The 15224-nt window shown below is 37.7% G+C and overlaps 1 long non-coding RNA gene across 2 annotated transcripts in view; it reads left to right on the forward strand.

Moving 5' to 3' along the window:
* The first annotated feature begins 498 nt into the window (after window positions 1-498).
* Window positions 499-15224, forward strand: part of LOC141582862 (uncharacterized) — a 41891-nt gene continuing 27165 nt past the window's right edge. For both annotated transcript variants that reach the window (XR_012515769.1, XR_012515768.1), the window contains exons 1-2: window positions 499-545; window positions 13167-13372. This is a non-coding gene — a long non-coding RNA (uncharacterized LOC141582862). The remainder of the gene's footprint in view (window positions 546-13166; window positions 13373-15224) is intronic.

Here is a 15224-nt window from a genome sequence, read left to right on the forward strand (position 1 = left end):
TATGCATATGATGCAGGACAGGTGAGTCCCAAAATTGGGGTTTAGCTGGATAGCATTCTTGGTTTTGCCCAGGAAGGAATTCTAGGATGAGTCAGTGATGTTAAATAGTAATTTTGTTGAACTGTATTGCTCCTAGCAGAGCAGGGCTAAGTCATATGCAATGCACCCAGAGTGGGCAGGACATAAGATGTTGTCAACTTTAGTTATATCCACTTATACCCATTTTTAATTATATGCAAATTAAGGGGTTGGTTAATGCAAATTGAGGAATGGGTTATTTAGAACTTTCTTACAGGTCATTGCCATGGAAACAGATGGTTACTTTCGGGTCGTTGCCACAGCATTTCTAAACTGTCATGGCGCTGATGGGAGTATCCTATGCTAATGAGCAGCAAGGGGACCTAGAGGTTGCCTTCCGTGCCACCTACTGGTGCTTACCGTTTTTTGTAACTTTAGTTGGGCTCCACCTGCTGGTTCTTGATGGTGTTTTATTTTTATTTTAGCCTGTCGGGACCAGGGAACGTCTTACTGGTCTTTCACCTCAAGTAAGTTCATGGGTTCTGGGGATCGGCTACATATGTTACCAGTTGATTGATCACCAACTATGAGGGAGGCAGTACTGAGCACTTTGTATTTATTGTCTCATTGAAGCTTCCTATAGCTCAGGCAAAAAAAAAAAAAGAAAGAAAGAAAGAAAGAAAGAAAATACAGTGAAGTTTGCTCAATTCCACTCTTTCACAGCGCACATCTAGTCTGTCAGAAAATCCTGTCAGCTATCCTATCAAAATGTACCCAGAATATGCCCGCTTTTCACCACCTTCAATGCTATTCCTCATCATGTCTCATCCAGATAATGGCAATCACTTCCTCACTAGTCTCCTTCCTTCCCGTTTTCCCAACTCCAGTTTATTCTCAACACAGCAGCTAGAGAGAGATCCTTTGAAAACTCAAAACACATTATACCACTGTCCTGCTCAAAACCCTGTCATGGCTCCCAGTTTCACTCAGAGTTAAAGCCAATATCTTGACAGTAGCCTATAAAGTCTCCATGACCCACCATCCTGCTCTCTGTGCAATTCCTTTTCTCTTCTGGCCTTTGCACTCTCTGTACCCCCTCAGTGGAATGCTGTTCTCCAAGAATCGGTCTGGCTTTCCCGCTCACCATATTCAGGCCTCTGCTCAAACACCACCTCATCAGAGAAGTCATCTATGACCACCCTATTTAAAATGACCTTCTCTTCCCTACCCAAGTCCTTGCTAACCCTTCCTGCTTTTTTTTTCATAACACTGATCCTCAATCTGATAGACTATATCTTTTTTTCTACATATTGTGCATTTAAAGTCAAATTCTGACTTCCATGAAACTGACTTGTATGAAGAGTTAAATCTTTTTAGAAAAATCGTTTCATGAGAATCATCAGCTTTAGATGTACTAAAATTTATAGTTTAAAATAATTGGTTAGAACCTTACCCCAATGTTGTCCTTGTCTAAAAACGCTCTTAACAGCATTAGTTACAGTTGCATGAGCAGAAAGATCCTTCTCAACATTAAAACATATCAAAAGGGAATTGTAGTCTTACATTTTTCACCAGTAACTGATGGTACTTTCAATTATATTGACCAAAAACAAGGTTGTTGTAAGTATAAATTTTGATGGTACTATAAATTATTTGCAGAAAAGTGAGCCAGGAGAATCTTATGCTCAATCAAGATGTCACATTAATGAAGTGTTATTATTTACTGTATATATAAATTTATGGCACTGATTTATAAAATTATAAAACAAATATTACTCTTTGTGTTTTTGAACATGGTGCCATGGTTCATGTGTCACTACTACTGCTATTTTGTTTCATAAGTAATAAAATATTTCTAAAGGGAGAGGTTCAATAGTTTTGTACATTTAACATGACTTTTTTCTGATTTTTGAGCAAGGGACCCTGCATTTTCGTTTTGCACCCAGCCTCAAAAATTATGTAGCTGGTCCTGCTTCAAGATTATATCATTCCCTCTGCCACCTATCCCACCACTCCACCATACACACACAGCTAATTAAACAAGCTTTTCCTTGTTTTATATATTATTTGATTGAGGCACACACAACTTTAGCCAGGCACTAACCACCTTATTTATGTTGAGATGCTGTAAGTTCGCAGAAAAACATATTCTCTGTCCCAAATAATACATGTATTTTAGTAGATGTTTGCACTGACAATTTCGAAGGGACTTCATTTCATCCTGGTCTGTAGTTCCCAATGAAGGTCCTGGCATACAATTGACATTTGATAAATATCTGCTAAATTAAGTGTATGACAAGTGATTCTGGAACTCCCTAGCAGGCTATTAGTAGTGCTTTTCTCAGTTAAGGGCACATTTCTTGGTTGTTACACAATAAATGAGTATATAAAGCATAATAAAGCATATGCAGATATTTCCTCCACTTTGTCCTCAAAGTGTAATTGATATCTAACCTGGGCTTTCCTCTGCAGACAGGAACCTAGTGAATGAGGTAACTTGGGCTCTGAGCCCAAGAACACCTTACCAAATGTAAAAGATGGCCTTCATTTTTAAACAAAGCACACACAAAGCACACACATACCCCTGAATTTCAAAGCAATGTGCCCCAGAGAGTTTCCAGGATGAAAGGGATGAATCTACTGTCAGCTTTTAACTAACTTCTTTCTTCCTTCTTGTTTTATTTTCCCAAAAAGGGTCAATCACTCTGGTTCTTACTGTCACTACCATTCCAGGCTCACTCATTAAAACGCCACTGTAGGTTTCGACAAGAATCCATTTTGTAAAGCTGAGCAGGGTAGCATTTATTCAAAAGTAATAATACATGCTGTGAGAATGTAAAAATCAAGTTGACATAAAACACAAATAGAGAAAAAAATAGGATTTTCAAAGTGCAAATTTCCAATTTTAAGAGTGTTAGTAAATGAATCCAGTTGACTAGGTCCCACATAATCTGATTGTAATTTTATCTTCCTCCTTACATACACAGTGAGCCTCTTTCTCTCCCAGCACCATGCCTACCTCTCAGCCTTTGTGTACTCTGTTGTCACTCACCCTGAGACTCTCATTGTAGTTCTTACCACCAAAGATGTGCCAAACCCTCAGGTGACCCTCAGTTCTTTCTAGAGCTACGGATGAGCTAAATTATTGACTTGGATGCAAAACATTATCACTTTACAAATCATTGCTGAACTGAGTGTTTACACTGGTTTTAAAGTTCATTCTAACACACAGAAACAATTGATTTTATTAAAGCCATTTTGCTTTTTGCAAAATTTCATAACAGCTATTTCAACATAAAGCAGTTGAAGCACAAATATTAGATAAGCACATATGCAGAAGGGAATGGGGTATCAGAAATAAAATGATTTAGATATGATACTTAAGAAATATGTCAGTAGGATTAAATAAGTCCTTGTTATGAATCATTTCTGAGACCTATAGAGATAGATTTGCACCTATGATATGTCATGTCTCACATTTTGTCACACCTCCCATGGAACTCAGAACCTAGCATATTCTCTTTAATACTGGAGTGCTCAATAATGGTCTGGTAACTGATTGACTGGTTGTTGGCCTGCCAAAGGAAAAAAAAAATCATTTTCTGATGAGCTTTGTATTTAAGATCCAAATCAGATAAGCTGGTTTATTTTTTTTCAGAAATGGTGATTATTTACTCTTGCAAATAAATGTAGAATGCCATGTCATGGAGAAAACATTTCTGAATCTATGGACACACAGTCAAAAGAAATACATGAAAAGAAAGAATACACTGAAAAGATACTTCCCTTTTCCACTTTTGATAAAGGACCATTTTAACAAAAGTTTATGAGATGAAATTGCTGTATGAATGAGACATTTTATGTCAAGTTCCAGCCAGTAGCTGACAACACTTTCAGTGCAATGTTAACAATTTGAAATATATTGAAATAATTTTATAAATTAATACTGTAGCTATGAAAAGCTCAACCTTATAATCATTCTCCTCTGGAAATACTCCATTCCATCTTATTTTTCTAAGAAGTTTATATGGAAATATGATATGTTGCTACTGTTAAGCAAACTACTTCAGGAGGCAAAAAATGGATTTATTAAATAATTAGCAATAATTAGCATGCAGCTAGAGGAAAGCTATGTGCCTTGCAGAAAATCTAAAATTGTTATTGGGAGCAAAGTGATATTCATATTTTTTAAACTGTATCAGCAGTTGCAGATGCCAGGCACATTCACAATAACAGTACAATTTAGTCATGGATTAGATATGGACATGGTGTTAGCATTTTAGTGTGAGAATAATTTTGGTAATATAAATGTGAGCAAACCTTTGAGGATTTAGAAAGGCCAGATAAGGCATAAAGTATATCCTGGCTGTGGCAGGGTAACAGAGGCATTGTAGGAAGAGGATATATAATGTAGATTATACATGACCTCAGAGAAGACAGCGACACATAGAAGACTCTTACTAATAAAAACAGAGATGATGAAGCATGTGTTTATTAAATTCCTGGAGGGCTAGCAAGTATGATATTGGACAAATAAAAAGGTCAAGTGCTTCTCTCTCAGCACTAAGAAAGAAATATCAGAATGTCCCTAAAGATAAATAAAGCATAAAGCAGTGAATTTTAATAAAAGTTGTGGTTGGCAGACAATGGAAATTAATCACCAAATAAGTTAGTGACCAAATTGGCGTGTCTGCAATAACCACAAACAAACTTTATTTCTCTGTCGAAGAAAAACAAACAGACAGCAAACCCAAGAGGTTTGAGATAACAGCCAAATTATTCTTTGCTTATACCTTCCTTCAGGATAGCCATGAGGGAAGAAATGTGAAAATGTGACAAGCTGAAGCTTTAGATATGAAAGGAGATAATTATCTCAAAGTGCTTTGTAGGTAATAAAGAGCTGCATGAAAGATAGTAATGACAGTAACACAACCTTATGACTTTCAAAGTGCCTTCAGATTCCTACTCTCATTTGAGCCAGGTGTTTTCATATATCTGTTATCTCCCATAAAATTCAACATGCTCATCATGTCCAGGTGCAACAGAGATTCCAAGAGCATAAGCAACCTGTCTATGGTCAGGCAAGGCAGTGAGTGAAAGTGGGAGTCAAATTCAGGTGCCCAAATTCACTGTCCAGAATAATGACTATTAGAGCTCTATGTGGTTCTGATCAATGTGTTTCTCTTTTCACTGAGAAGGTCCCCATGTGCTCAAGGTGGAGGCCATTCCATGTCAATATTCTGCCTAAAATATAGACACTGGCTTGAGATACTGTTGTTATATATTCCTCTAACCAGTCATCCTTTCTCATTTTTATTTTTGAACTTATCCTAAATAATCAAAATCCTTTTCTCACAAGAACAATTAGCCAGTAACATTGATTAAATTCTGGCTTGAAAATCCCACATTATTTTCAGCCAATGTAACAAAGAGAAACTACTTGACTTATGAGGCAACATATAGTACCTAATGTTTCTTCCTTTGAGAATTCAGAGCTACTCAAGGAAGAAAAAAAATGCAAATAAAAATGCCTCTATAGGGCCGGGCGCGGTGGCTCAAGCCTGTAATCCCAGCACTTTGGGAGGCCGAGGCGGGTGGATCACGAGGTCAAGAGATCAAGACCATCCTGGTCAACATGGTGAAACCCCGTCTCTACTAAAAAATATAAAAAATTAGCTGGGCATGGTGGCGCGTGCCTGTAATCCCAGCTACTCAGGAGGCTGAGGCAGGAGAATTGCTTGAACCCAGGAGGCGGAGGTTTCGGAGAGCTGAGATTGCGCCATTGCACTCCAGCCTGGGTAACAAGAGCAAAACTCCGTCTCAAAAACAAAAAAACAAACAAACAAACAAAATGCCTCTATAAAGAGATACTTGACTTTATTAAGCATATTCCATGTTAAATAGAACTGCAACTTTAATAACAACTGCTAGCCAGGTCATTCCTTTAAGTAACTTCAGTGCATCTAATTCTTCAACTTAAATTTTGTTCTTGTGTAATTTTCCAGTTTACCACATTACGTGTTCAACTTAGTATGAAATATTTGCAATGTGCAAGAAGGAAAAGAGGTAAATTATTATTTCAAGGTGGCTTTCTATGCCATTCAAGTTTGAAAATATGCTGGTTAACACACACAAAAACAATTCTCCTAGTCGCTGAAGGAAGTGTCAGGCATATAGAAATCTATTTCCCAGCCCTGCCGAGAGAAGGAGAACCAGCAAAACGTCAGGATTTCCCACAGGTTGGTCTTGGCATTCACAAACAGCCTGAAGATGTACAAGTGATAAGTAAGTTAAAAGGGAAATTCTTTCTCGTCCCCAAATGAGAGATGGGAAGCTTAACTTGAAAGTTTCCTTATGAGTTAACAAATTAAATATTTAGAATACCAAATGTACTTCATTGGACCCCACTCCCACTCGTTGATATTCATACAAAACAACTCCGTTAAATACGGCACAGAGAAGTGAGATGAAACCAGAGGCATAGTTTATCAGATCTTCTGGGGAAAAGGAAAAAAAAGGAACAAAAGATGGAAAATAAGCCCGAACGTTGTCTTGTCGTGTACACTCAAAAACTATGAAAAACACTCCAAAATGCTTGTGTCATATCCTAAAAGGTCATTTAAATTTACCCTGTGCTCAAGGTGAAGGTACTGTTTTCTTTCCCCAAATAGGCCAATTGAGTTTTGCTCACGTTTTGGATCTCTAACTGCGCCCCTAACCCCAGGTGGGCCTCTTGCAAAAGTGGCCAGAGGCTGAGTGAGACTGTGAAAGAAATACTATGAGAAAAACAGTGAGCGGTGTGAGCTACCAACCAATTTACCGAATTACTGTGGTAGGGTGGAGGTTGCAGAGAATTGATAGCCTCAAGTTCTGTCCTTTGATCTCTTAGAAATAAGCTGGAGGAGTTAACATAGGTTAAAACAATAAGGGTGAAACCTCAAAAAGACTCTTGACATTATTGGATTTCAAAAAAGAAGAAGTTTGAGGCATACCAGACTTGTTAAGAAATGCTACATGGAAGATATTGGTACTGAAATGCATCTTAAAGGTGGGATGGGATTTAACTAGAAAGAGAATAACTGTATTCATGTCTTGAGTGCTTATTCTGTGCCAGGCATTGAGTTAGGTCTTTTACATGCATCTAATTGACTTCTTACCTTAGAGTGGTTTTATTACCCCCATATTATAAATCAAAAAACAGAAGTTTAGGGAGATTACGTGACTTTTCCAGGATCGGACAGCTAGTAACCACCTTTGGGATAATGTCATGATCATAACCTTACAAGATCTTGCACAGCGAGCCTCTGCTTGTCTCTCCAGCCTCATCTCACACTGCTCACCTGCTCATTTAACACACTCTTAACTGTAAATGAACCAATCACTCATCACAGGATGTTCAAATTTGGGATTCTCACTCATAAGCGCATGTTGAACGATGAGAACACATGGATACAAGAAGGGGAACATCACACACTGGGGTGTGTTGGGGAGTAGGGGGCTAGGAGAGGGATAGCAAGGGGTGGGGAGATTGAGGAGGGATAACATTAGGAGAAATACCTAATGTAGGTGACAGGGGGATGGAGGCAGCAAACCACCATGGCATGTGTATGCCTAGGTAACAATCCTGCACAATCTGCACATGTACCTGAGAACTTAAAGTATAATTTAAAAAATATAAATAAATAAATAAAAATATTACCTGGGAATATCCTCTTTAAATTTATCATGACAATCCTCATATGGACACTATATGGTGCCTGGAAATCCTACATTTCCCCCAATAAATTTCCTTTCATCATCTCTATCTTGTACCTTTATTTTTTTTCCTCAAAACTGTGAAAGCCTCATCCCCACTCTTTCAACAGATGGCCACACCTTCCTCTGCTTTGAGAAGTTGGTAACAACTGACTTGAGCATTCTAATCTTCTTATGATAACCAATAATCCTCATGCTTCTAACCCAATAACCCTTCCCTATTCTTGTCTTAAAAACCCATTTTCTTAAAGCACATTTATCTCTCTGCGTTCAAAACATTACATTCTTCTGATTTTCTTCATACTCTATCAGCCATCTCTTCTCAATTTGTTTGCTATTATCATCCTCTTCATAGCCTTTCAATGTTGAAGGATCCCGATGTTGAGGGGTACTCTCCTCTAAAAATCCATTATCCCTAAAAAATCTCACCCCGGCATATGACTTTATCAATCATATACCAAATTTATAGCTCTAGCTTTCACCGCTTCTCTGAACTTCAGATTATTTTATGCTCAACAACTCCACATAATTGTCTACTACAGTTCAAACTTAACATGGCCCAAGCTCCTGATTGTCCACTCCACAAACAAATGTCTACTTATTCTTCAGTCTTTCATGTTTCATTGTCACTATCATTCTTCCAGTTGCTAAAAGAAAAAAAAATGAGTTATCCTTGATTCTTTCTATTCTGTAATAATTCATGTACAATGCATCGGTAAGTTTTGTTAACCTACTTCAAATTATATCCCCAAATCCATTCACCTCTCTCCTTCATTACTGCTACCAGGATAGTCCAAGTCACTGTGGATGGTGTCATCAGCTTCCTAATTGATCTTTCTGCTTCCACTCTTGCTCTTCACATCCAAGTGTCTAATCTCTGGACAGTGGGATATTTCCCAAACAAATCAGATCATGTCATTCTCTGCATAAAACCCATTCATGGTTTTCCATCACCCTGAGAATACTATTCCCATTCCTTCTCATGAGGTACATGGCCTCCTAGGGTCTGGCCCCTGACAATTTTCTAATCTCATTGTATACCTCTCTTCTTTTCACTTCAATCATTCTGGCCTCCTTTCTGTTACTCAAATAAGTAAATATGTAAAGTTCTTTCTCACATTAGCACCTTTGCACTTGCTGATTCCTCTGCCTGGAGTGCTCTTTTCTCAGCTCTTTATGTGGCTGATACTTGTCTTCTGATCATTCAGATCTCAGGACATATGTCATGGCTTCAGAGATGTCTTTCTTGAGAATTCTTTCCAAAGCAGCCACCCTTCTCCCCGACCGCACTCTAACACACCACCCTGTTTGTCTTTCATATCACAACAGCCTGTAATTGTAGTTTTGTTTGTTTGTTTATTAGACTATTTTCTTGTTATCTATAAAGATTACAAATTGTTTGAGAGCAGAGACCTTGTCTTTCATACTGTGGGCACATGGAACACCTTGACTGTATGGTCCAGTGAGTTGTGAGAAATTTGTCCCCACAACCAACAACTCCACCAGAGAGGCAACAAGGACAGTGCCAACTTTACTTCTCCTTATAGGATAGCTAGAGAAATAGCTGACAGCTGCCTACTACCCAAGTCTCACATACGATTTTCTGCCTAACAAATCAGAAAAACAAGTCTAATAATGAGAAAACTTTTAAAAAATATTTTCTTGCTGTGCATCTAGAACAAACAAAAAACATACTCTTCAATTCCATTATGCAATTATTTATTCAGTGTTCACTCTGGTTCTAAGTCTTGTTCTCAACATTGATGATACAATGATCAATAAGACAAGGAGCCAGTCCTCAGAAAGCATATAGCGTAATAAGGGAGGGGGAAGAAGAAACAGCGAAACACACATATTTCTATTATAAAGCAGTGAGAAGTGTTGTCCTAAATGTTAAAAAAAAAAAAAAGCAGTCAGAATACAAAAGAAGTTGGATTTGTGAAGGTTTTGCCAAAAAAAGACAAACTTAGATTACGATTTAAAGCCAATATCACTGAAGAAAAGACCTCAGTCATACACAAACCAACCCAGTGGGCATCTGGAGGTTTCCTGAATGAAAGTGGAACACACTAACTATGGCATTTTCTATGCCTTTTAGCAAAATCAAGTCCAACCCTGGAGTCCCTAGACTCTGTGTTTGAGAGCCTCATGTATCATAAACACTTCTGTGCCCTTGAACTTTCTGAACACTCTATAGTCAGAACTATAGAGTGGCAGAGCAGGGAAATAACTTAGTGGAAATCATTTATCTGTTCAGCTATCAAAGAATCCAGAACTTACAGTGTCATGTTTAAAGGGGAAAGGTGTCAGAGGAAGTACAGTTCCCTGGTGTACAATTGATTACATAAAAGCAAAATGACAGTTTGCCAGAAACTTTTATTTCAACTCCTGTACACCAATAGGACAATATGTAAAACTGCCACATAATATAGACTGATCCCAGCACTTAAAGAAGAGGCCAGAGCTTCCCTAACTCATAAATCGGGATCTCTAAATAGATTAGTTATCCTTAGAATATTGAATGAAGAATTACAAAACCATGTAGGCTTAGATAGGACATGCTGTTGTCTAAATTCTGACTTCCTATATGTAAAGAATTTAATAGGCCAGGTGCGGTGGCTCATGCCTGTAATCCTAGCATTTTGGGAGGCCAAGGCTGGTGGATCACCTAAGGTCAGGAGTTTGAGACCAGCCTGGCCAACATGGCAAAACCCCGTCTCTACTAACAATACAAAAATTAGCTGGGTGTCGTTGTAGGCCCCTATAATTGCAGCTACTTGGGAGGCTGAGGCAGGAGAATAGCTTGAACCTGGGAGGTGGAGGCTGCAGTGAGCTGAGATCATGCCACTGCTCTCCAGCCTGGGTGACAGAGTGAAACTCCATCTAAAAAAAAAAAAAATTAATAATATTGACCTCTCTGAGTTATCACAAGCATCAAATGGAATAACAGATGTTCTGAGGTATTAACTGATGTATGTAAAAATGCAATATCACTGCCATAGCACACTACCATCTCAAAATTTCTAGTTTCCCCTCTTTAATTCAGGGGAAAGATTTTATAGTCACTTCTTGCCTCACTGAGGAATATCAGTGGATTTAATCTGACTCCATCACCAACAATGGAAAGTCTTTTAAGAAATGTTGGAGACTCTTTGAATAATCAGACTATCACCCAGTAAGTAACTACTTGAAACTTTTAAAATGTATTCTTGAAAACTGATCCCAGGGACCTGAATAATACAGCAACTTTTTAACTTGAAGTAAGACCTAAGGGGTACAGTAAGGTAAGAAAAAGAAATAAAATACATACACATTAGGAAAGGAGAAATAACACTGTCTTTATTCACAAATGACATGATTGTCTACACAAAAATCATAATATATCTGAAAATGAAAATTTCTATAAGTGAAAACTGAGTTTAGCAAGTTGTAAGATACAAGGGGATGCAAGGACAATATTCAAAAGTCAATTGCATTCTTGTATACCAGCAATGAAAAACTGGAAATTAACATTTGACATTTTAAAAAATAGCATTTCTAATAGAACCAAAAACTGAAGTGTTTGGATATATCTAACAAAATATGTGCAGGAACTGTATACAGACATTTACTAAGTGTCAGAGGCATGTGAACCAGAGCAACACCATCTTGAATAGGAGCTGGTAAAATGAGTCTGACACCTACTGGGCTGTATTCCCAGATGGATAAGCATTCTAAGTCACAGGATGAGACAGGAGGTCGGCACAAGACATGGGTCATAAAGACCTTGCTGATGAAACAAGCTGCAGTAAAGAAGCTGGCTGAAACTCACCAAAACCAAGGTGGTGATGAGAGTGACCTTTCGTCGTCCTCACTGCTACATTCTCACCGGGGCCATGACAGTTTATTAATGCCATGGCAACATCAGGAAGTTACCCTATATGATCTAAAAAGGGGAGGCGTGAATAACCCACCCCTTGTTCAGCATATCATCAAGAAAGAATCATAAAAATGGGCAACCAGCAGCCCTTGCGGCTGCTCTGTCTATGGAGTGGCCATTTTTATTCCTTTACTTTCTTAATAAACTTGCTTTCACTTTACTCTATGGATTCTCCCTGAATTCTTTCTTGCACAAGATCCAAGAACCCTCTCTGGGGGTCTGGATTGGGAACCCTTTCCTGTAACATCTTTCTGGTGACCATGGAATGGACTATAGTGCTGAACTCTTGACCCAAAGGCTAAGTTTGGGTAAGTGGTGGGGTTGGTAACATCTTTCTCTAGAACCACAATAAGTGACGATACTGAGGAAACTTCCTGACCCGAAGGAAATAGACTGCAGCAAAGATTGGATGGCTTTGGGTAAATGGGGTGCATATACCTGAGTAAAGGATGGGATCGGGTTAGAGGCCCAACTTAGAGGAGTTAGAGTCTCTCCTGAGACAGTGTGGATTAAAGGTCCCTTTTAATAAAAGGTCTGACAGACCTTGAGCTATAAGCCCAATTTAAGAGGGTTAGAGTCGCTTCTAAGATGTAGAGGGTTAGAGGCCCCTCTCAGTAAAATTCTTACTAGTAAAGCCCCTTTCATCTAAAAACGGATTTGGCATTACAGGATGTTAACTGGTATTCTCTTTGGATTAATTTGTCTCGTACTATTTGGTGACAGCTAAGTTAGGCATGTACAGGATTGTGGGACATGGAGAACTTTTTCCTTCCCAAAAGGGGAAACTTGAGAGTTGACAGTACTGTTGGAAAAGATCCCATGGCTACTGACAAGTGGCCGTCTGAACTTATCAGTGTCACTGCAAAGGATGGATCTTTCTCTGGTCTTTTATCTTATTCTGTCTGAGTATTTATATGTGTTGTGTGTGTGATGTTTATATGTGAAAGACCTTTGATTAATTGGTTTAATAATAATAAGAGGTTAAATACAATGTTTCGTTAGGAAAGTAAAAAGTCGATTGCTTTTTATTTCATTCATGTGACTTAAGTAATTTTTGTGAAATAAAGACAGCTTTCAAGATTATTGGTAAAATAAATATATCTTCCAAAAAAATACTAGTTTTAAATTATGCAGGTCAGATATTAGGTTTGCAAAATACTTTAATGTCATAAACTGCTTCTTTGACTTCTGAAAATTGTTCAATGTACATTGAACCCATTTGATTCTAGATAAGGCCTGGGGACATGTGGAATTAACCATGCCCCCTACCTTTGCAAAGAAGGTTATGAAGAAAAGACATTATATATAAGAAAGGATCTTGTACACTAAATTCTTGCCCTAAAGTAAAATGACTGGTTGCTTTAAAAAAGAATTTATGCAAGAAATATCGCACAATTTAAAGGTGATTGGGCTTCCTAAATGCATCATAAAATGTCATTATGACTCTTAACTGTATAACTTGCCTGCTTTACAGCGAGGTAAGGCCTGAGACATGTGGAATTAAACACTGGAAAGGATCAGATCTTATCTGCACTTCTATCTGGATTCTAGGCTCCACATATAGTACGTAATTAAAATCTCTTACTTGCCAACGTTTTCACCAAAAGTAAAAGTTGCTAAGAGTTAACAGTGCAACATGTATTTGAGACTACTGAAAAGACAACTCTACACGCAAGGCAGGTAAGCAAAATAGAATGTACTTTTGGTAAAAGATTATAGGAAGTCTCAAGAGTATGGATTTTTCTTGCCTAAATTAAAGGGCTAAAGAATTCTTTTATATGCAACAATCTTGCATGTTCTTCACATGTACCCCAAAACCTAAAATGCAATAAAATATATATTTAAAAAAAATAAATAAAAGGAAAAAAAGAATTATTTTAAGTTAGAATAAAGTTGAAGGTTTAAGCAAGTTGTGGAAGCTTTGTAAAAAATTAATTGTAAAAGAAATTCTGTGTATGAACATTTTGGGTAATAAAGGAGTATTCAGTTTTTTAGTAAATTAAACATTGGAATAAGAGAACAACAGGTTTTTCTTAAAGCAAAAATCTGCTTATGATCTCTTTAATAAAAATTTGCAAATAGTTATAAAAGGTTTATTAAAATCTTACCTTATGGTAAAACTGATTAAGATTGAATACATTTTTCTATAAGGTTGTATTAAGAAGTGGATTTGACATCAATAATGCACTAATGTAAAAGTGATGTTTGGCTTAAGTGGTATAAAAAACATACAGGAAGCATTGTTAAATATAAAATGGTGCTTGGTTTTCCTTGGGCTATATTTGTATAAATGTGTTACTGGTATATGTTCCAAAATTATGAGAAACTCCTGTAATTGTAATTTAACTTAGTGTATGTTATTAATATTTATAATTGTTATGTGAATTTTTGTATGCCACAGAAGTAACTAAATTTCTTTGTCAACTGTGTTGTTGACTGTGGCTGCCCTACAACATTTTGTCAGTCACAGACAACTATTGTCTTGTTTTAGTCGTCTTTAGAAGGTGGTTTATAAGCAACTATAGAAATCTAGCAGGTGTTCTTAAATGCAGGTTCCTGGTAACTTCGGAGATTAAAACATCAGAATGAAGCAAAAAAACTTTAAGAACTCTCATAGAGACCTGAAATATTCATGAATACCAACAGAACAAAAATTAACTGCATAAGCTAAAGAAGACTGAAGTATTTTTTTTTTTTTTTTTTTTGAGACGGAGTTTCGCTCTTGTTACCCAGGCTGGAGTGCAATGGCGCGATCTCGGCTCACCACAACCTCTGCCTCCTGGGTTCAAGCAATTCTCCTGCCTCCGCCTCCCTAGTAGCTGGGACTACAGGCGTGTGCCACCATGCCCAGCTAATTTTTGTATTCTTAGTAGAGACGGGGTTTCACCATATTGACCAGGATGGTCTCGATCTCTTGACCTCGTGATCCACCCGCCTCGGCCTCCCAAAGTGCTGGGATTACAGGCGTGAGCCACCGTGCCCGGCCATTCTTTTAAACTTTTTGCTTAAAACATTGCTGATCCTTTGTCTTGTTTTTCCGAGTCAAGGAAACTTTTCTTCTAAGCCATTTACAGCTTTTAGCAATTGAGTAACGCATACTCCTGTGAACAAAATTTAGAGCATATTTGTTTCCCTTTACTTAATTTCTCTAGAATTTGGAAACCAGTTGTGAGTATTGTTAACTTATGGCAATATAGTTATTTGCGTAAGTGCAACCAGAATCTTTTTTATTTTGCAACAGGACACGATTGGAGAAGCTGGTTACTTTTCCAAGGCTTAGGCTGGAATGACATGCTTTCCTTTAAGGAATGAAATTTGATTTGTAAAGCCAATAAAAGCCCCTTGGGAAACTGACCTCCTACCTTGCCTACATAATCTCTGTTCAGGGTTTCTGACCCATGGTAAATAAAGAATGTCACTTTCTAACAGGTCCAGGAGCCCCATATTATCGTGGGACCTCAAGAGGAGAGGAATTTACTCAACTCATAAGTATCTGAAAGTGCAAACCCATAGCTGGGGTCAGCTCTAAAAA

This window comes from Saimiri boliviensis, chromosome X, assembly GCF_048565385.1.
Source record: "Saimiri boliviensis isolate mSaiBol1 chromosome X, mSaiBol1.pri, whole genome shotgun sequence".
Lineage (NCBI taxonomy): Eukaryota > Metazoa > Chordata > Mammalia > Primates > Cebidae > Saimiri > Saimiri boliviensis.